Genomic DNA, 21,187 nt, shown 5'->3' on the forward strand with positions numbered 1-21,187 from the left:
GTCAGAAGGGATATGTCTTTGAATTTGTCCTTTGTCTTTCTTTAATGATCAGTTAAATCTATATTGTTTTGCCATGTAATCAATCTTACCTTCACAAAATAGTGGACAAGCTCTTTGGTCTTTCTCATGTGAAAATAGCATTTGAAATACTTTCATTCCCTTTATTATCTTCAGAGGTGTTGTTCTGACTGAAATGTTGACATTACAAACTCTGCACAAATCTATAAATAATCACAAGCAAATGGCAGATAATCTTCAATATAGTAATCTTTCTTGTAAGTTTACAGCCACTTATTCTGGAGCTATAATGCACTCTTTTGAACCAGTAGCACATTCAGCTTCACATTCACCTCTATCATATTATAACCCTGCAATTGCTCTCACTGCTTTTTGATGATGTGTGATATGAATAGTGCACAGCATGAAATGTAAAGATGCAAGCTAGAGACAAACCCTAAAACAAAAATGTGATGAAAGAATAGGACCATTTTTCTCCTTTAGAGTCGAGATATATCTTGTCAATCTTGATAATATATTTGCAGAACTAGGTCAGGAGCATTTATTTTGATGTGTATTAACCAGGGTAATAAATGTATTAATCACATGTAGGAGATAAAGCTTTTAGAGAGTCTTGAGTGAAACTTGCAATGATCCCTTACGAAAGTGCAGTTTTACTCTGTGGGGAAACACTTCCGTCTAGTGTGACTGCAATATCCCAAATCTCCTCCTTGCCTAAGATTTGCTCCACGAGGGAGCTGTGGAAAGTGTGACAGACCAGTTCTGCTCATAGCTGAATAATTACAGCTAACTTGCTTCCCCACAGGGCTTTGCTGCTATTAATGGCCCCGCTGTCACACACAAATGGAAAGTCATGACTGTAGTGTCGCAGTGGCAGGCCACCAGAGACCTGGTGGCGATGTTTTTGAGCCAAATCCTCCACAAGCTTGACTGTTTGGAACACAAAAAAGCACATATTAGTTTCATCCTTAAAGCTTTTTTAGGTGATGTGACACCGAATGAAAACAAACTGCTTGTTAATTGCATATTAAGAGAGGATCTATTTTCGTCCGGTTGTCACAAAGCCAAAACCAAGTTTATTTTATGTGCATGGTTGAATGAAAGCCAGAATGTGTCTCTCACATAATCATAGAAATGTCTTGCGTTGGTGGATTGCTGAACAATCAAAGGAACAGTCATTGGCAGAAACATTTAAAGTACAACTTTTGATATGATACAGTCAGAATTAGTGTTACACCTTCTTCATCATCATCACCTCTTCCGGGTAAAGCTTTTCTTTTTGTTCTTTTTTCCTCATCTGTCTGAAGCGCAGTCACGCAGTTAAATGCCTGTTGTTATATTTTCATAAACCCCTTCAGTCTGGGTGAGTAAACTGCTGACTGAAGCTGTAGAGTAACAGCTTTTTGACAGCGACAAGCAGAAATTGCACTTTGTTGTACAACAGCCAGTTCCTTGCTGGTTGTTGGCGACACATATGCTACCGCCACTTCCGTCTTTTAACAGATTTAGACAGTATGCTATATATTCTGTTCAGGTTGCCTGAACGCCAGGCAGGTGTCCAAATGCAGCTCTCATGTACAGGAGCCAAACTGCCGCTAAATGATTCTTCAGCTCAGAAAAAAGATTATAATTTACATAAAAGAAACGGCGTATGCTGAATACTACTCACTGTTTTTTTCTCACCCCCTGACAGCTGTCTGAAACTATCACAGGAATAATGCTTGCAAGAGAAATGATCAGAAGCAGAGAGCAGGGGGCAGATTGTTATGGCGATAACATATAATTCAAGGTACTTATAATATATTAGTAGTGCAGCATGTTAGAGCACACTATAGCTAAAACTCAAAACACTGTGTGTTCTCATACCACTCTATCAAATAGCTTGAAAGTGGACGACTTTGAAAAATGTAGATTTAAAGGTTGGAAGGGTAATGATGGGTACAAGTCACAAATTTGTCAGCAGAGAGTTTTGCACTTTGCCTCACACTGTTTTCATTTGCTTCCTGGTTTTGGTTAAGGAAGGACCTTTTTTTTTAAAGATATATCCTTTCACATCATCTAAGGAGCTTGGAAAGAAAAGCGCCTGAACTTTTTTAAGTTGACTGAAGACGTTTCACCTCTCATCTGAGAAGCTTCTCCAGTTCTAGAGTCAAATGGTGGAGAGTTCCAGATTTAAGCTCTGTGGGAGTGTCCCCCCAAGAGGGACAATGGACCCCCTAATGATCCAGAACTGAAATGAAGAAGCTTCTTGGAGGAGAGGTGAAACGTATTCAAGCAACTTAAAGAAGTCCAGACGCTTTTCTTTGCAAGCTCCTTAGACTACGATGACCTGGATGACTGAGAACCTTCACAGACATATCCTTTCACATCATTAATACTGTTTTTTGAAAAATTGCCCACAATGTGTATAATGTGAGTCCAGTGGACTTTTACACGTGTCTACACGTGAAAAGCTACACTCAACAAAAATATAAACGCAACACCTTTGTTACTGCTCCCATTCCCCATGGGATGGACGTAGAGACCTAAAATTCATTCCAGATACACAATATAACCATCCCTCCCAAACAGTGGTCACAAATCAGTCCAAATGTGTGGTAGTGGGCACATCTGCTATATTGAGATAATCCATCCCACCTCACAGGTGTGCCACATCAGGATGCTGATCTGACATCATGAGTAGTGCACAGGTGTACCTCAGACTGCCCACAACAAAAGGCCACCCTGGAATGTGCAGTTTTTTGCGCTATTGGGGGTCTGGGGACCCAGAACCGGTCAGTATCTGGTGTGACCACCATTTGCCTCATGCAGTGCAACACATCGTCGCATGGAGTCTATCAGATTGTCAATTGTGGCCTGTGGAATGTTGGTCCACTCCACTTCAATGGCTGTGCGAGGTTGTTGGATATTCGTGGGAACTGGTACACGCTGTCGTATACGCCGGTCAAGCACATCCCGAACATGCTCAATGGGTGACATGTCCGGTGAGTATGCTGGCCATGCAAGAACTGGGACATTCTCAGCTGCCATCTGCCCTGAACAATGTGAACCATGATTCATCCGTGAAGCGCACACCTCTCCAACGTGCCAGACGCCATCGAATGTGAGCATTTGCCCACACAAGTCTGTTACGGCGACGAGCTGGAGTCAGGTCAAGACCCCGATGAGGACGACGGGCATGCAGTTGAGCGTCCCTGAGACGGTTTCTGACAGTTTGTGCAGAAATCGTTTGGTTGTGCAAACCAATTGTTCCAGCAGCTGTCTGGGTGGCTGGTCTCAGACGATCTTGGAGGTGAACCTGCTGGATGTGGAGGTCCTGGGCTGGTGTGGTTACACGAGGTCTGCGGTTGTGAGGCCGGTTGGATGTGCTGCCATATTCTCTGAAACGCCTGTGGAGACGGCTTATGGTTGAGAAATGAACATTCAATGCACGGGCGACAGATCTGGTTGACATTCCTGCTGTCAGCATGCCAATTGCACGCTCCCTCATTGCTTGTGGCATCTGTGGCATTTTGCTGTGAGACAAAACTGCACATTCCAGGGTGGCCTTTTGTTGTGGGCAGTCTGAGGTACACCTGTGCACTACTCATGATGTCAGATCAGCATCCTGATGTGGCACACCTGTGAGGTGGGATGGATTATCTCAATATAGCAGATGTGCCCACTACCACACATTTGGACTGATTTGTGACCACTGTTTGGGAGGGATGGTTATATTGTGTATCTGGAATGAATTTTAGGTCTCTACGTCCATCCCATGGGGAATGGGAGCAGTAACAAAGGTGTTGCATTTATATTTTTGTTGAGTGTAGCATTTCTGAAATAAACACAGAACTTCCTGCTGTAAGTCCATGGGGTTTCCTCAATGTTAGACACAACATCGCCTTCACAGAGCATTGTCAAACCATCACTTAATGTGGCAGATCTTCTATGCTAATGTGCTAAAGGAGTGAAAGAGGTCGTTAGAAAATGCTGGGGTAGGACTGGAACTAGAAAACCCCCGGGCAACCTCCAGTCGCTCAGGCAGAATGTGTACTTCCTGACCGATTGGTGATGTGTGGCTGGAAGTTGCTGGCTGTTACCAGGTGAAACTGGCTCACAGCAGGTGGCTGCAAGATGGTTGTCAACAAGTCTCTAGGTGTGATTAGGCCTGAAATACAGTATCACCAGAAGGTCTTAAAGTTTTAAATTTTGTGTTGGAAGTCATAACTATGACAAAAAACAGGACTGAGATGGTGTCTGTTGTGATGGACACATCTTGTGCAAGTTTCAAGTATTTGCAAGTAGATTTTCTTTAGCCAAGGCTGCATACGGGAAAGCAACAATGCCTTAAATGGCCAGTAGTGATGACAGTAAAGTGCACATTATTTACCACTTTAAACCACTTTAGCCAAACTTGGCAAACGCTGCCAAGTTGGAGCTTTTTCTTTGTTGTTTGTCACTGGCTAACGTCGGTGCTGATTAGTATCAGGTTTGTTCCATGGCACATAATCAGCAGAATACAAGCTGCACCAGAGAGAAATCCTTGAAATATTTGTGTGTGTGATTGTAGCAGGTTACAGAAGAAGAGAATTTTGACCCAGAACACTTGGCTGCACGCTACAGCACTAATGTTGTCTTTATCCACGGAGCTGCCTTTTCACTGCCTCTTCTGTCCTTGGACGAACGATGAGCAGACAAAATAGACAATAGCTTAGGATCTTTGGGCAGTAGAATCAGGATTTTCTGCTAGAATATAGTAGTAGTATTTATTGAAAGGACATGGTTCTAATAAATGAACATTATTTCTCCCTCATTCTCATTTTTGTTATCATGTGATGAACCCAGCTAACACAATTGTATGCAGACAAATAGAACAAGTCAGCAACGCCCACCGCTACTGTGCCAGAGACAATCAGGCAGCTTGGAGAAGAGAACCAGGGTGAAAGCAGCTGCCAGATAGTAGAGAATCAAAGCCTGTTTCTATTCTCTGTTCCTCTGCAGCGTGCCACAATATGCATGAAGACAATAGAACAAATAGGCTGTGTGTGCAAGAAACTGTTGGGACTCTTAATGGAATAACAACAAAGGGGGAAAAGGGAGGAGAGATACATGTATGTACTATTTTGAGATCTTTACACGAAATGTGCATTTTTTGAGTGTTTGGGCAGGTGATACCATTCATTCAGAACCAGATTACTGTTGTCTACATCCTTTTCTTTCTGTAGTATTTCCAATTATCCATCAATTTAGTTTTTTATCTGCTTATCCAACTAGGTTCACTGGGGTGGGGTGAGGCCCTAAAATAATACTGGGTGAAAATCAGAATATACATCAGATGGCTTCGTCTTGATGCATGCTCGATCATCCAGGTAAGTAAATCTCCAAAAGTTGATTCTGTTCATCTGGACGTAGCGTTTTGTGGGAGAAACGTTTCGTCAGTCATCCAAGTGACTTCTTCAGTCTCAGCATAATGACTGAAACCAGCCCACTGAGGAACAATGGGCTGGGAGGTCAGTTCCTTAATCTTAATTATGCAAATTCTCATGACCATTGATCAACAACCACTGACCAGTTAATCTTAGTGCTACCATCCAGGCAACATTTCCTGTTGAGGATCACTTTTTTATTATTTCCATAAGTTATTTTACATAGCACCACTGCAATGTTTCACCTTGACAACCACTGCTGCAGGAAATATCAGGCAGCTCTTTATTTAGTTTCAGTTTCTTGCGGCACAGAAGGACCTCTGAGGATTTCTCTAGTACTAGTTCTTTAGTAGTATGCCATGCTCTCCACACACTGGTAGGTCAGGAATTTCTTTGGACAATGATACAAGTTTTAGTACGAGTAAACAGTCAACATGCAACTGAAGTGCTGGCTCACTTTTCTTCAAAGGAATAAATCGCATTGGATATATTAACATAACTGAAAATATAATATTGAAGTTTTGCAGGCTGTCGGGGTGATCCATCACATCAAATAAGAATGAATTCATTTTATGGCACCCCTTTCCAGGCCTTTGCTGCAGCTGACTTCACTTGTTTGTTTCTGGGTTTTTCTGCCTTAGTTTTGTCCTCACTGAGTGAAATGCAGCTCGATCAAGCTGAGATCCACTGACTGCCCATCTGCTCTGTGAGGTGCTGTCAAAACACGATTATTGCATTTGTCTATATGTAAGCAGAAAGTATCGCTCCATAAACTTCTCAGTTCATATGGCTGCTGTTTCTGTCTTTTGTAAAATCACCAATAAACAGTAAAATAAACAGAGATCATGCATTCCAAAAATTCAAATTCAAATTTTTATTTGTCACGTACACAGTCATACACAGTACGATATGTAGTGAAATGCTTGGACAACTGCTCGTGACCTAAAGAAAACAAAAAAGGAAAAGGCTATGAATAAGATAGGAAATAAATATGAAAAATTAAAAAGGGTAAATTTAACTAGGAAGGAATAAAATATAAATTAAGGTTAAAAATGAAATAACTGTACAACACAAATTAGAATGAAGGGTAAATTTAACTGGGAAGAATAAGATAAAATATATAAATTAAAGTTGAAAATAAAATAACTGTACAACAAAATACACAATACACAATATAGAACTATATAAGAATGTATGAAGAAATCTAAATATAAATAAATATATACACAATAACAGCAGCTGTACAAGTATTAACCGGAAATGAAGAATATAGTGACCAGTGTTGTGCAAAACCAAAGTCCAGAAAGTCCAGTGTGTGTGTAAGAACCATATGTGTGGGTCAGTACTGTGTGGTGGTGTGATTGAGAGACCGTATCGCCTGCGGGAAGAAGCTCCTCCTCAGTCTCTCTGTGTTGGTCTTCAGGGAGCGGAATCGCTTTCCTGACCTCAGCAGAGAGAACAGTCTGTTGTTGGGATGGCTGAGGTCCTTCACGATCTTCCTGGCCTTGGTCCAGCGCCGCCTGCTGTAGATTGAGTGCAGGTCAGGGAGCTCGGAGCGGATGGTGCGCTTCCAATCATAATGCCTCCACTGTGTTTTTTTTTTTTTTTTTTAAGATAAGGTTATATATATTTTGAATCAGGAGCTGTTCCAAGCCTTTTCCATTTCACTGAGTTCTGTGCGGCCAAAATAACGCTATTCTGGCCTCTCTGTTCTTGAAACTGGTGATTTCTGGTTCATGCCTTGTAGTGAACTCTTGTCCACTTGGCTAATGATGCGCCTACCTCCTAGAGAGTGTTCTTCACTTGGCTTGATGTGGTGAAGTGATTTATCTATACCATAGAAAGGGTCTTCTAATCATCCACAGCAGCTGTCCTCTGTAGTTCGTTTTTCTTGTATCTCACCAGTGTGCTGCTCTTGCAGTGAGAGCTTATTTAGGTCCACAGAAAGAAACTTTAAATGCAAATGCCAGCAATCTCCAAATCTTTTGACAACTTAATTCCTTAGGCAAATATAGCATTTAGTTCAGGTTGGCTCAGGTGACCCTGAGTCCTCCCTTTGTTACTTTCATTAGGTGTTCCCATGATGCATTGAGTGTTTCTTCTTCAGTCACTTTTTCACTCGCTATGTGTTTACACATAGTTTTCTTTTCTTTTTTTCTTTGTTACACTTAACTTTTTTTTTTAGATAAAACAATTTTTAATGTTAAAACTAAGAGAGCCAAGTAAATTCAAAATTCTATTTTTAATGATAATTCCATTTATTAAGGGAAAAACATGTCCAAACATACCTAGCCTTGTGGGAAATTGCTCCCTCTTGTAGAATAATGAACAATGGCACAGCGGAGAAATTGGAAAGAGTTACAAAACCATTTCAAAGACTTTGGGACTGCAGTGAACCACGGTGAGAGCCATTATCCATAAATGGAGAAAACCTGGAATAGTGGTGAACCTTCCCAGCAGTGGCCGGCCTACCAGCATTACACCAAAAGTCCTTCGATGACTCATCCAGGACCAAAAGCAACATCAAACAGAACAACAACTGCAATCATTGCTTTTTTCACTTAAAGCCAGTGTTCATGACTCAACAAATAGAAAGAGACCGTACAAAAAAAAAAGGCAAACGCTTATTCATTTTGATGATCACTGAATCTTGGGGACTGATGAGAAAAAAGTTGAACCGATACATCTGGTTAAAAGAACATCATATGATGGGCGTTAAATATGGTGGTGGTTGTGATTGGTCTTGGGCTCCTTTGCTTCTTCTGGATGACTTGCTATAACTGACAGAACTGTGAATTCTGCTCTCTACCAGGAAATCCTGAAGGAGAATTTCCAGTAATGAAGTGATGATGAAAGTCTGGACTTTCACCCACCTGATATGATTTGGCATGACCTTAAACATGCTCAAAATCCCTCCAGTGTGGCTGAATTAAAACAAATCTGCGCACAGAGTAAATGGTAAACGGCCTGTATTTGTATAGCGCTTTCCTAGTCCCTAAGGACCCCAAAGCGCTTTACACAACCAGTCATCCACCCATTCACACACATTGTAGCCACAGCCACCCTGGGGCGCACTGACAGAGGCGAGGTTGCTGGACACTGGTACCACCAGGCCCTCTGACCACCACCAGTAGGCAACGGGTGAAGTGTCTTGCCCAAGGACACAACAACCGAGACTGTCCAAGCCGGGGCTCGAACCGGCAACCTTCCGATTACAAGGCGAACTCCCAACTCTTGAGCCACAATCGTAGGAACGTTTAGATAACTTTTGTTCCTTTGATTATAAATGATAAATAAACAAATGTTTATCTAATATTCAAATTTGTCTGATGATCTTAATCAAACAAGTGGGACCAATAAGCAAAAAAAGGAAAAGAAATCTGAAATGGTGTAAATACTTTTTCACAGCATGATAATAAATGTCATGTTACCCCAAAGATGAAGTCTCTGAATATGAATAACCAAAACATTTCCTGAAGTACAAAGCTCTGTCCACAACTTTATATATAATGGAATACAAAGAACAGTGTGGCTCTGGGGGATAGTCTTACATGGCAACGCCTAAAAAATAGCACGTTATCACATACTTTACTTTAATGTCATTCCTTTCAGTATATTGCAGGAGACATTGCGCTCTAAAAACCGTACTGAGACTGGCTCCAAGGCCATTGTGGAATGACATCTGCAAATTAGGCCAATCTTCGAGGAAATAACATGGCATTCTTTATCAAACTGACATATTCACAGAGAAAGGGTGGCGCTAAGATGGGTGTTAAGTCTGGGTTCCAAAAAAATCACGCTGAAGTGCCCTCTTGAAAGTCAGAATGCTGAAAAGGAAAAACACTTCCTTCTGCACTCCTGAGATAGCCTATCATTTTAATTCCATTTCATCTTGTTTAAAGTAACACCTTATGGCATGCAGTGTGCTCAATCCTCAATTTGAGTCATTTATCCAAATGCTCGAGGGCTTTCTCTGATAGGATGATGACAACCAAAGAAAAATCTGCCATTTCACCCTGCTACATCTCTGCACTCTGATGTTCTCTGTGCTCCAGGAGGTATTTTGTGATCAAGTGGTTTTAATTTACTCGGTGTACTCATTTACACCCAAACCTGTCTCATCGACTTCCACTTAAATTGGAAGATTTCGGAAATTTCTGCTTCAACAGTCCTCATCAAATTTGCAAGATAAAGCATTTTGCAGAAATCAATGACGATAGAGTGAAAATTAGTGTTTTTTTCTCTCCCAACTTTAAGCATCACAATAGCAACCATGCTTCTCTTAAAAATCTTAAAAACAGTAATTTACTGTCTTTATCTCCTTCAAAATGTGACACGCAGCATTTGTGTTGGCCAGACATCTTCTCAGTTCAGGCCCCACATACTTCCTCCCAATTAATTTTGGAATTCACCCTTAAATAACTGCTATGTTTTATCGATCTCGTGAATCTCCGCGGTGACATCTTCACGTTCTGTAACCCAGGTGGTCGATTGTGATTAATCTACACATTGATTTTCCTCAGACCTCAGTTGCTCGTGGCTTCTTTCTGCACCTCAGAAACACCGGCTCTGTTCACCTCATCCATCCAGTAGAGATAATTACATATTTCACATCAGGGTTTAAAGCACAGAGGTGCTTGTTCCTCTGACAATGAAATAAACCATATATGGGGAAGAAAAAGAATACTCTAAAGTAAGGCAATTCTTTATTTCAAAAGAGCCCATTAGCTGCATATCTGTAATTATAAGATCAAAGAAATGCCTAAGAGATCAGAAAACCAATCTACTGTCTTCAAGTCTTTTGCTATATGCTTGATTATATGATAAAATGAGCAGAGACCCAAAAGCTAAATCAGGGGAATCAATTATACATGAAACACTATCTGGAAATGATTTATAAACTAAATACCAAATTAAATCTTATTTATAGAATTAATTGTTCATTGAATTAAAGTAGACAAGTTTTTTGCTTTAATCTATATGTAGTCTAGAATTTAGACTGAGTCTGTACATGCCTGCCTTTTATCATTCAATTCTGTCTACCCATGTGTGGAAAACAAAGGCTCATGTGTGGAACCAAAACAGGCTTTGTTTTGGAGAGTAGCTTTAAATTTAAAGTGGTTTCAACATGGTTTGCATTGATAGTTAAAATCAAACAACATAGATGATTGTCAATATCCTTTTTTTCCTCACACGTTTTAGATAGTAGTGACAAATTTAAGAATTTACTACTGTTCGGCATGTTGAAAACTAATATGCTGAATATGTTTTCCCTCTTCTGGCAAGTGTTGTCAAAGGTTGCTGGCAATTGCTGTGAAATTGATTGCTAATCCCGCTTTACAGACCCTAGCTGAGTGACACCCTGGAAACCAGTGGTCACTAGTGTAAAGTGTGTATTGCATAACCGGTTGGCAAGCTTTTGCCAGAGATTGCTGTCTGGTGCTAGTGTGTAGTTAAAGAATTATGTGGTGCTGCACCAAGCAGTCCTGAAATCTAAAACGAATTGTGATGCAAACTGGAAATTGATATCATTTTCCTTATAAGTGAAATCTGCACATTTTGACAGGATTTAGATATTTTCCTGTTACCTCTGGGTGTCACATGCTTGCTGACAGGTCTCTGGGACTGTTCGATTGAGGCCTTTAATAAGACACTGGTTTCCCCCTGGAATAGAGATAAAGGAAGTGGGAGTTTAACAAAGTACTTTCTTTTTAAATTTTCTTGTAAACAAAAAGGTCAAATGGTGAATTAATTTCTTACCATTAACATGATTGTTTCTTTTTATATAAAAGACTGGATGAAAATGGATTTCAAATCTGGTGCTGTGAGACTATTCCTAATCTAATTCTCTAGCAGGGCATCACATAGCATCACACTGACTCTGCTTGGCATGCAAGCATTAGACAGAGACATACCAGTTCTGACTGAAAGTGTAAGAAGGACAAGAGGCGATGCTGTGATTGATCATTTTTTTCACTTTCTTCTGCCCTGTTTTAACTCACACTGGACCGCTCACACCTATTAATATTTAGCTGATGGATGTTTTGCTAGAAAGAAATCTAGAAGAAACGACATGAACTGAACCAGTGATGGGAATAATGGCGTTAATAGAAAATGCGGTGCGGCCGCGTTACTATTTTTCAACAAACAGACGGTTGAAGCTGTGTTCAGCTTACTGCAGTTTATATCAGTTGCACGGAAGTAGCTGTAAGTAATCTGGGCGCTACAGCTTTAAGCAGCTGTGCGCGCTCCCGCGGGCGGCAATCACTGTCTGGTAGACGATCACTTTTTGGCAAAACACCTGGAGCTAAGGGGGCAAAACAATCGCATGAGTGCTGCTGTTTGACTGAGGAAGAATAAAGTAGTCGTGGTAAGCCAATCACATGACCACTTCAAGATGACAAAGCAACAAGGTGATATATACCAGTTTTTAAATTGTGTTCATAGGACACGTAAAACCAGAGTACCAGTACCAGTAATGCAATAGTTACTTTTCAAGTAATTAATTACTTTTAGAATCTTGTAACTCAGTTACTAACTCAGTTGCTTTTTTGAAGAAGTAACTAGTAAATATAATTAATTACTTTTTCAAAGTGACTTGCCAACACTGCTCATAACACACCTTTTCTGCATCTTCTGACCCATGGGCTTATTACAGCTGCATGGAAAACACTATATACCAGTCAAGCATAACATTATGACCACCTGATACTGTGTTGGTCTCCATTTTGCTGCCAAAGCAGCCCTGACCCCGACAAGCCAAGGACTTCACTCAACCCCTGAAGGTGTGCTTATCTGGCACTGAGATGTCAGCAACAGGTTTTTCAAGTCCTGTAAGTTGCGATTTGGGGGCCTCCGTGAATGGGACTTATTTGTCCAGCACATCCACAAATGCTCGATTGGATTGAGATCCGAGGAAGTTGGAAGCCAGGCCAACAGCTCAAACTCATTGTTGTGCTCCTCAAACCATTCCTGAATCATTTTTGCTTTTTGGCAAAGCACCTTATTGTGCTGAAAGAGACCACAGCCATCAGAATATACTGTTTCCATGAAAGTATGTACATAGTCTGCAACAGTGCTTAGGCAGATGATATGTGTCAAGCTAACATCCACATGAACACCCAAGGTTTCCCAGAGAACACTGCACAAAGAATCAGAATTATTCAGATTCTCACGCTTGCCCATTTCTGCTTCTAACGCATCAGCTTTGAAGACAAAATGTTCACTTGCTTCATAACTTCTGCTCGGTGCCATAGTGAAGAGATAATCAGTGTTATTCATTTCACCTGTCACTGGTCCTAATGTTATGACTGATTGGTGTATATGAAACATATTATTTTGCAGTGAACTGACTTTTAAAACACATGAATGGAGAACCGATGATGAAAGTTACTGATATCTCAGTAACTGAGGAAAATCTCTTAGTTTAGTTTATTTTAGCAGCGAAATGCAACAATTTAGCTATTTTGTCACAACCTCATGTGAATCTATGTTTTGTGGATCCCATTGTAGCTTACAGAACAGTGTGGTAAAACTAGCTGCCTGTTGTATCTGTGATTGAGGAGAGCACTGAGTAACTCATACAGTAAATGTACATAAAGCAACGAGATAAAAAAATAAATAAATAAATGGAGTGGAATCAAAACCCAGTGGAGAAGCAGAAGTAGGTCAAAATTCCCTCCTAATTTTAGCCATGATGATGAGCTTTCTTTATTATGCACTTGATTCTACGTATGTTGGTATAAGAAATATTAGTGAGTGCAGGTTATCTAAATTTAGCAATGGTCAGCACCAGCGCTTGTGAAACCTGCTTGTCAAGAGTTCCTTCAGACGTGAAATTCTAAACATGACCTACTTACTTCAGTTTCATCCAGCTCACAAAATTCATTAATCCTTCATGGAGCAATTTTTGAAGCAGACATTCAATCTAAATACCACATACACACACAATGTGGCATTCAGAACCTCGCTCCATGTTCAGCAGCATGAATCTGTCACATAAAGAAGCGTGAAGAGTGAAAAGCCTCGCTAATATGCCTGCCTCGCCTCTGTGCACTGTCCCAAAAAACCACCCGACTTGTCAGAGTAATTTCCTTCACTTGAAATTAGCTGCTTCTAATAAAAATTTAATTCAGTTATTACAAGCAGAGCAACGCCTCAAGTGCTGCCCCTAAGCCCTGTCAGGCTTATGGAAATGTATCCGCCAGATGCACTTAAGCCTTATGCAAATGAATTTTAATTTGATGGAAATTGGTTCTGTTCATTAGCACGACATTACCAGAGCAAGGACTGGAGTCCATTTGTCTCTAGATGTTGACGCTGACAGTTAGCTTGGCCGAAGGCCCATTCTGGAGAATGACGGGGTCAGTCTATTTTACAATACTCGAGGCGACCTGTGATGTCAATGATGGCATTTATGCAAAACAAATTTTCTTGAAAAACTTGGCACATTTTTCTCTTTTCCATCCGCTCCAGTAATGGCCTGAAATCTATTTCAGGAAGGAGAGCATCTGAATGATGAAAGTTAAATTTCCCAGGAGAAACCACAACAACACGTGAAAAGAGCTTGTTTCTGAGTACATCTGATGCATTGTTGTAGAGAAAATTGTACATTTTGCAGTGCTTGGTGAGCCACTCTGTGATGAAAAATAGATGCCCTAATAGGTGCGAGTAGTTACATCTCATAACAGTCTGACAGTTTTTTTAATAATCTGTCACATTGAGGCTCTTCTTTCTATAAACTGTAAGCGTTTACACATATACAAACAGCTCGCAGCACAAGCTGTCCTCTGTTTTTATGCTCTGAAATATTAAATATTAGCAGTCGTCCTCATGAATTTAATATGGATTCTTACATTAGGGTTGCTTTTCCAAAAGCTGTCAGTATGCTCAGTGAGGGATGGACCCAGCAGCCAAGCGAGACATCATATTTGATTCAGTTGATGTGTGTGTTCTTTTCAAGTGTGCTTGAGCAAGGCACTGATCACATGATATTATTAATCGTTAGAGCACTGTAGAAATCATATTCGAACCCAATGTTTGCGCACAGCAAATGCTCAGGTCTTCATCAACATTTGTGACGTCTAAGAAATGCAAAGAACTACTCTTATTGACAGTTTTAGTTGCTCTTATATTATCATTTTACAACGGTAATAATGATGCCTAATCACGCGTATAAACATAAGCTCGTGAATTGTGGGTTTAAAATTATTTTTAAAAAATGATGACTTGTTTGGAGCCTCAAATGAAAGATTCAAGCACAAAAAATGCAAGAAAATGACCTGATATGTCCGTCTGAGATGTGAGCGTGCAGTTCCCAGCTCATCTCTCGGTGGTATATTAAAAACAGGAATACAATAGGGAAATTACCACAAAAATCTGAGACCTAAAGTATCAGATCAGGAAAAGGAGATTTATAAGAAGAAGCAAATATTCCTCCATTTGTTGTTCATTAACAACACCACAGAGGTGCCAAAAAACAAAAAGGACAAAAAGAAAATATCCATATAGTGTCATAATCAGCACACAGCTTGATAATGACACTTCTCCCACCCACCCATAATGCTTATTGGCTAGTTTTTAGCCCTCCCATGGTGTCCATTGTGCTGCTAGAGCATGCAAGTATACGACAAGTACATGTTTCTTTCACATTAATATATACACCATAGTTTTCTTTCTCTATAAAGTACTTTTGGTTTTAATACTTTAAATATGTTTTCATGAAATTTACATACCTTTATTTATGTAACATGCTCAACTTCTCAATGACCTTTACGCATTGGAAAAAATATTCATTTCAGGCAGAGACTTTTAATCACACCAACACAGGCATTGATTTTACACCTCTGCAGGTATTGTGTTCCTCTGCCTTCTGTGGATTCTCTGTTCTTTGGAGCTTTCCAAAAAGACAGGAGGAGGCGGGCTCTGCCTAGTTTCAATCTGTTTTTGAAAGAAAAATTCACGCTTTGGCCTTAATAAAGCAGAAATGTGTTTGTCATGCAGAGCAGTAACTGGTGCGATTCAGCAAAAAAAGTCTAATAGCAGAATATTCACAGGATTATTTCTTCCTGAATTCAGTCACAGCTGTGCTTGTCACATGCTGTGTGACACTTCAGATCTGTGTTGACTCACAAATGGAAAAACTCTCAGTCTGCACTTTTTTAATGCTTTTTTCCCCTTCTTTGGAAAAAAGTGTCACTGTCGAACCTATACTTTTTAAAAATATAAAACATCTCTCTTTCCCTGAATATGTTGACGTTAATGCAATATGGATTGTAGTTGTGAGAACCCACATTCTGACTGTCAAAAGAGAAACTGGATGGAAGCAAAACAAATCAACTTTTAATGAAGCTGATAAAAACTTCCAGAAAAAACAAAAAACACTAAGTTCAGCAGGGTGGATCAAAAAAGTCCAAACAAAGCAGGATACCAAGCAAGAAATCACAGACACAAGAAATATGAGCGAGTGTGAAAATATAGACAGACTGGCAACTAATAAGAGGTCTTCAGGATTAAAAATACACAAGAAACTAGCAAACCTCTGTGAAATTTAAGAGAGCAGGACATATATAATAGAAGGGAAACACACAAAGACAGTAAGCAAAAGAACAAAAGTCCTACAAGAATAAACTAAAACTCAGTTAAGTAAGTAAAACTCAGAATACAGAAGTACACATTCACAAACTCGGAGAGACACAAACAAAGAAATGCATAAAGAATCACTGGAGGTAACTATGAACGAGGGGATATAAAAGTCAAAACAGGAAGCGCAACTATATCAAACACGCAAGTATGAAAAGACGATCTGACAGTCCATGCAGTTCCTTTTTTAAATGCTCCACTTTTCCACACGCTTCAACCATACCATTCATGGTCCAACATGTATGTTTAATAAGAAACAGAGACATCATGAGCTTGCCCTCACTCTCACAAATCACACTGTCGGAATCAGGAAATGCCAATTATGATGAATAACATCAAACTTCAGTCTGCGGTGGATGGACGTGATGGCAGTGGCCTTTAATTGGGTTGCATTGCCAGAGAACTGGCAGCTGACTTTGATGTGTCACAGTGAACCTCAATGGATGAGCTGCTTGCTATAACCTAATTAAGATAAAGCTCCTTCCTTTTTCTATCATCCAGATAAGTACAAGACTTGCACAAAATAATAGGTACATGGAGCTTCAGATAGGCAAAGACCTTCATTGAAGACTTGAACATGAGTATAACAAAAGTCTGTAAAGTTCCCAGGCTGAGGAAAGGAGGCCCTGACCAACTGCTGAACCTTGAATTTGGGATTCAGTCTGGATTCCATCCCAGCCATCAAACGGTGGACCAGAGCTTCACTCTTGCAGGACATCTGAAGGTATCAAAGGCATTTGATCATCCAGTCTACATGTGTTTTGGAGAGGGTCCGCTGGGTTGTACCATGTGGGGTGTTCTGTGGGAGTCTGAGGTTCTGCAAAAACAAGAGCCTGAAACAAGTTTCATAAGTAAAGCAGCTGGACTCAGCCTCGGAGACCCTTGAAAACCCCAGCCTCAAGAAAGTCTATAGGTTCCATATTTCACTATTTAGAGACGGGTTTGAACATGATGCCCGTGGCTGACTCACACCAAACATAACACACAAACAAACATCTAAACTGTGGTTTAACCCAAAGTAAAGCACATTCAGGCTGGATTGAATACAATATTCAATAAACTATAGACCTACTGTATTGTTTTGACAGTACCCACCCACTCACATTCATTCTTTTATGCGCTGGTGATTATCTTGCGTAAATAATAGACTGGAAGTGAACGTAAACATAGCCTGCCAGTTTTACTAAACTTGAATGAGAAGCTATGAGCTACAGAAAAGTGAATAAATAATAAATGAGCAAAAGCTTCCCTTTCTTTTTAGCTCAAGTTACATATGATTCTTTCACTTTCTAGTGAATCTGGATAAAGAAATATGATATCATCTGAGAAAGAGCTGAAATACTTTATCAGTCAAACACCATTGAAGAAAATATTGCATTCAAAAAGCCATCCTTGCTTTTGAAATAAAATCATGTGGTTTAATACGGACGGTCCTTCATCAGTGACATTTAAGAGTCAAAGCAATAAAGTGCAAGCCAAACATTCTTTTGCTATTAAATACCACCTATCCCCACTGATGGCTGCGCTGCTTTCAATGAAACTAACTTCAGCTGAACAGCCGTACAGAATGAACAGTTGTAGAGCAGCACAGACTGGCTGTGGAACATCTTTCACGAGTCTATGAAGGGACACTGAATAGTTTGTTTTTATCACTTGGAACATTGATGATGCCAGAAAAAATATATATGGAAATGTAGGCAAACAAACACAGCAAAGTGAGGCCTGTCATGTCAGGATTCGTGAAAACACTTTTGTGTTGTGATGTGAAGCGTCATACACACACCCCAAGGTTCAGCTGTGGCTCTTTTTCTGGGATATGCAGCCATCACAATAGAATCCAAAGGCAAATATGTGTTACGACAACCAAATCCAACACAAAGAACTCAAACTACACCTTTAGTAAAGTCCTTCAGTCCTATATACGACTCTAAAATCACAATTATTTATGAACAACACAGGTAAGGACGAAGTTAAAGAAAAATATGTATACACATTTTATGGAAGATAAAGTGTCAGTCTTTTGGTTTCCAGAAAGAAAGTATTGTAGTAGAAAGTCAGTTCTCTCTCCATTGTTTATGATGGTAAGAAAATCTTGTACCAGGAGAAACAGATTATGACTGAGCAGAAACCCCAAAAACAGCAGCAGAATGTGCCTTCGGGGATAATGATGCAGCCTCATATCATCTCGCTCCCTGCTCTGCACTGTATGCTGTCTGCTGTAGTAAAATGGATGTAGTGTCTCTGTGTTTCCCCAGGGCGAGGTGAGAAAGCGAGACTGCCATCCCCTAGAAAATAGGCAGCATGGTAGATCAGTGGTTATTGCCAGTGTGAGTGCCACCTCACAGCATGAAAGCCATGGATTCAAATCTCCTGGTCATCTGAGGCCTTTCTAAGAGGACTTTGTGGGAGGAAGTGGAGGAAACCTGCACAGGGATAACATGAAAAAACAAATGTGTTATATCAAGGTGTGTGTTACAATGTAAAGAATAACATTATGTAAAATGTGAACTTTAGATGGGGCATAACTTCACATCATGTAACCTGGTGAGTGGAACACACGTTTTAATGTAAAAGTGAATGTTTTTAATAAAAACCAAAAGATATGTGGAAGCAAAATAAAATAGCTAGTGAAAGTTACACTGCACGTCTTAACACATATAAAAAAATATAAAATGGGTCATTTCAGACAGCAGGAATAAACACCTGGTGACGACTTGTTGAAAGAAGGTCAGAGAACTCAGAATCATCAAACAATGTTGGCAGAGGTAATAATTTAAAGTGGTATCAAATTCTTACTCTAACATTTATTTCACATCCGTGCATTTTGTATCCAGCAGTCTAACTAGTTTAGTATAAATATCCTTGTCCCCAGTAAAAATAACGCCTACCATCCTCTCCTACCAGACTCAGAACCTGTTGGCAGTAAACAAAGAGCTGCATGTTGGCATTATGATTACGTCATTTTGCTAAACATCTAAAGCTGTTGACCAGAAATCTGTGCATAGCTGCTCAGGTGGCCACTTCCATTTGACAAGAAAATGTCTTTTGAACAAAGTGACTGTTTTAGTCTTACTCTCACCTCTGTGAGAGGAGAGTAACAAACAACCAAATAAATAAAAAGATAAAAAATGCGATATGTTCAGTGGACTGCATTGTACAGCAGCAGGTGACAAGCTACAGGAAACAGAAAGGAATGGAAGTGTGATACAGTTTGAAAAGCTGTTTGTTTCTGAAACTGCAGATCTGAGATTTTCAAGACAAGTTTGAAATCATGAGGTTGAACTAAAGGCTGTTAAGAACATGATTATGATTCACACCGTAATTACTGCTTTGGGAATATCACACATACATGTATATTTATAGCCAAACATTACGCAGTCTGACAAGAGATAACACAGAAGGAGCAAGGCTCAACTCAGTAACCAGGGTTACGTGTTTATCTAGTAAAAAAATTAAATAAGTCCTAAGTCTGCAGTGAGTGACTGAAGGCTCTGCTTTAAAATGTAACAAAGGCTAGTTCAGGACAATTGTGCATTCGCTACCTTTACCTGCATCTGCATTCTGAGTGTCCTATTTGAAAGAAAATATGAAGACATTAAATCATTCTGCGAAAAGGTTTGGTCTGAAAAGGTCATCAGGTGACCCTCTGCAGACCAAGATAAATGCAAGATCCCACCGCAGGGCTTCTCCACCGTCACTGCTTTTGTGGCTCATTACACCAACTCTGCTTGCCACCAGCACAACATCACACAGCCTGTCTGACAGATCGCCACGGTGTTGATTGCATTAGAGCTGAACAAGAGTTAGTGTTCAAATATAAGGTCACAGAGCAGCAGTGCATTCCCCCTGGTATCACAACGACAGCTCGTCGCTCTCTCTATTAAACACTTAAAGAAATCCAAGGTTGGAAAAAATGGCATATATGATATGATTTGGAACCACTTAAAACGCCAAAGTTAAAAACAAACAAACAAACAAAAAACCGTTTGTGTCCATAAAGTCTGCATGTAGATGTTCCATCAGCCTGCCTCATTTTACGAGCTTTGAGAAAGTATTCTTTTCTCATCATCTAACTCAAAAACTAGATGTTGTACACTGACAGCTTCCCCAGGTGCATGTGCAACTTTTATTAAAGTTTGATCAATAACTCTGAATAATTGAAAGAAAGCTTAATGAACTGTGAAATTTAATTAAAAAAGAAAGTACACACACACACACACACACACACACACACACACACACACACACACACACACACACCTACCTGAGGTACTTAAGACATCAGACCCACATTTTGAAATCTGCATCTAACGTTCTGTTCAGCTGTGGCTACAAAACTTCACTTAACAGTCAGAGAGCCACTGAAATCTGCATTTAATTAGTTAAATTACCAGCTCACCATCTAGACAGGAACTCCTCTGCTGACTCATTTACTCTGGCACTCCCTTTTAAAGATGCTCAGGTTTTCAACTAAACTGTTTCTGGCATCAGAGGTACTTTTTGCTTTCTGTGACGGCAAGGAACGGAGCTCCTTTGTAGCTGTGGGCAGCTATGTGAGTAACATGAAATAAATGTGATGTGCTTGTGATATACTGCAGTCCAGGGTTTGTTTTTTTGGCAGGACAATCACAAGATGGGAAAAGTAGCAGTAGAGCTGGACAATGAAATGAAAAATGCACAAACTACATGCCAAAATGAGTCAAAAAAGAATTTTAATTATAATATTCACTCTCTAGTTTGCTTATTGTTTAACTGGCACACAGAAATGCCCAACATTTGATCATTGTTTTCAAATTTCAGAACATGGAACTCCAACGCAGCATGCTACTCGCACAAAGATTAGATTTACCAAATAATGCAGGAACACTGATGTTGACCAGATGACATTTTGTTGCAGTTGTTGTTAGAGACTGGAGAAACCACTGCAGTGTGGCAAGTATTTGTGAGGTGAAGGTCAAAAAGAAAAGACTGGGCTATACTGCCTTTTGGGACTCAGTTGTGTAACCCACCACTATCTCCATGTTATTCTCTGTTCAGAGACCCTCTGTCATCTGTCCAGCACAGTCATCTCATGTTTGATTTCCTACCATAATTTGGGAAAATCATGGTCATAAATACTT

The sequence above is a fragment of the Aulonocara stuartgranti genome, assembly GCF_965226115.1.
Source record: "Aulonocara stuartgranti genome assembly, chromosome: 10".
Taxonomy (NCBI): domain Eukaryota; kingdom Metazoa; phylum Chordata; class Actinopteri; order Cichliformes; family Cichlidae; genus Aulonocara; species Aulonocara stuartgranti.